This window comes from Dipodomys ordii, unplaced genomic scaffold (assembly GCF_000151885.1).
Source record: "Dipodomys ordii isolate 6190 unplaced genomic scaffold, Dord_2.0 Scaffold35, whole genome shotgun sequence".
NCBI lineage: Eukaryota > Metazoa > Chordata > Mammalia > Rodentia > Heteromyidae > Dipodomys > Dipodomys ordii.
In genome coordinates this window covers 5,522,408-5,525,499 of record NW_012267251.1, presented here as the reverse complement: position 1 = coordinate 5,525,499, position 3,092 = coordinate 5,522,408, and positions in this window count along the sequence as shown.

Genomic DNA, 3,092 nt, shown 5'->3' with positions numbered 1-3,092 from the left:
CCCGCCTGCGGGCCCGGGACGGTTTCCGCGCCTCCCCTCCCCGCGCGCCTCGCGGGCCGGGGCGGCGCTGCGGTCCTCCGGGCCTCTTCCCAGCTCAGGGCCGAAAATCTCCGCCGAGCCCGGGCGGCTGCCCTAGAGGAAGTTGGGTTTCCTTCATTCCCGTTTGGGAAGCAGTGAGCTGACTTGGCGACGTCCGCGTTCTGGTGGCTCGCCCGGGACCCCGGGGTCGGCCGGGCGCCCGACCTCCCTGCGGGGCGAGGGAGGGCCTCCCCGGGCCGGGTCCCGCGCCGGGGTCCCGCGGGGCCGCTATCCGAGTGTCCCCGCACCCTCGAAGCGCTCGGGGAGGGCACGCTGTGGAGGACCCGCGGCCCTGGGTGTCGGTGGAACGGAGTGGGGTGCGTGCGTGCGCGCGGGAGCGTCCGGAGCCCGCCCCGGTGGTGCGTGCGCGAGGTGCGGAGGCGCTGCGGGCCTTCCTTCCGGAGGCCCGGCCACGCGCCCGGGCGGAGATCGGAGGACCCAAACCGTCTCCGAGAAGCCGATCCCCTCCCTCCACCCCACCCCGTTCAGCCGCGAAAAGGCAGAGTGGAGCCGTGGCTCACGGGGTGGAGTGCCGGCCTTGAGCCAGAACGCTCAGCAAGAGACAAACCCTAGTACACACGGAGAGAGAGACTCGGAGACAGGCGGGAAGGGAAGGGGAAAGGGAAAAGGGGCCAGAACATCAGTGTGGCTGGAATCCAATGAGCAAGGCAGACTGGCTGAGGAAATGTGAAGGGGGCTGGGGTACCAGAGAGGAACAGAAGTAGTTCTCTGTTGCCTCTGAAATATATCCTGGATACTTGGAGAGCCGCTGGAAAAGTAACAAGACTGGATTCGGACTGGAAGAAAATAACTGTGTTTGAGAACCGTAATGATGAACTTAGACCAGAGTGTGGATGGGAGAGAAAGTAAGAATGGTAAGATTTAGAGGATAATTCTAACAAGAGTTGCTGTTACGTTAAATGTGGGATACAAAAAGAGGTCAGGGATGAAGCTGATGAAGTTGGCATTTAAATTAGATCACACGCAGTTGTCCATCAGTTAGGCGCAATGCCAAATCAAAGTTTCCCAGGGACACCTTGCAGGAAAAATAACAAGACATCCTTAAGATAAGAACAGTTCTGAGACCAGAAGCATGGGCAAGGATTTTGCCTTAATATTCTGCATAAAATCTGAGAAGATGTAGACAGATAGGTAATTAATAACAGTTTAAATAGATAAAGCCCAGTTTAAATAAACTACAGGTTTATCTACAGACAAAATATTCCACTGACATAAGCAAAATTCACAGTATACAAAACCTGATTTTATGCACGCTGGTGGCTCATGCCTGAAGTCCTAGCTACTCATGTGGCTGAAATCTGAGGATTAAGGTTCAAAGCCAGACTAGGCCAGAAAGTCCATGAGACTCTTATCTCCAATTACCCACCAAAAAGTTGGTGCACTTTGTACCTGTGTATCACTTTCCTTCTGGGTTAGGAAAGTTGTTCTCAGTCATTGGCGTCCTGATCTGGAACAAATGCTAATGGAAAGGCAGAGAAGCCTGCCCAAAGAGGCTCCTGTGGTCCAAGGAACATCAGAGCAGAAGCCAGCTTTCATTGTTTTTCTATTTGCTCCCTCCACCCCCACTCCATGACAGGCATTAATTACAATCCTTTTTCTGTGAGCTATTTAATGTTTATACCTGATTCCTATGCAATACATACCATTACCTATCACATGAACTTTGTTCTACGTGGTATTTGATGATCAGACTTAAAACCTCCTGTTTACACCACGTCCTCATGATGTGTTCTTCACACAGCTTCACTCCATACAAATTTTTAAAAATCCAAGTCGTATTGATGATCGTAACCTTTTTTTTTTCTCCATAACATAACCCAAAACAGATTTCAGATACCAGGTTAGAGTTGGTGTAAATGTAGCATAAGGACAGAGAGTTACCAGGAAAAAAAAAATGTTTTACTACAGAAGAATAATGAAGGAATATTAAAGAAATGATTCTGTCTTGAGAGAGATCCCAGGCACTGGGGTAGACAACACATGTCTAGCCTTCTTGATTGAAACATGGTACTGGCAACAGGTGTATGTTAAAAGCCACTAGTGATCCTGGCTGCTAGTGAATTTGGCAGCCAAGTGGTGATGAGGCTTAGTCAAGCTGTTGAAATGTCTGGACTAAAAGTGGGTCGAGGGGATGAAGTCAGAGTACAGACAGCAGACAGCCCAAGGGAGATCCCTTTTCTCTGGCCTTGGTGGCAGTCCTCATATCGTGTCAGAAAATAAATATCTTGCTTTGAAAACACCCATGTAAAATATTAGATAGTCACTTTCACACACACAATGGCCTTTTACCATCCATTGTAAGTGGACCATGGAGATTAACTTGCAATTAAACAGAACAAAGTCAGCCTTAATAGCACGGTCTATCAAATGCCTAGAATTCAGAATCACAGAAAAGACAGCTCAGCTATGTTCCAATTATCTAGTGATGATATTTCGAGAATACCGTTCACAGTTAAAAATAGTGGAACCCTGACAGTGGCTCTCTCCTGGCTATTTCTGCAGTCATTATTAAACTGAACAGACATCTCAATACACTCCACACAGCAAATGTGAAATATATATAACGTAGGGAAATGAAATATGTTCTATTAATTGCAAAATGTGAAGAAAAAACAGTACGACTAGCAGTTTGTGTTTCCATAATGATACTTTTGCTCAACAGAATTCTACTGACTTTATGTTTCTTGACTCTTGCTATAGAAGTCAGTGGCACCAGTTGCTCACACCACCTCAAGATCATAGTTTGAAACCATTCCAGGCAAGAAAAGCTATGAGACGTTATCTCTAATTAACCACCTTAAAAAAAAATGGAAATGGAGCTGTGACTCCAGTGAAACAGCTAAGGGATACTGCCCGGTACGAGCGCGCGTGCGCACGCGCACACACACACACACACGCACGCACACACGCACGCACACACACACACACACACGCACGCACGCACACACGCACGCACACACACACACACACGCACACACGCACGCACACACGCA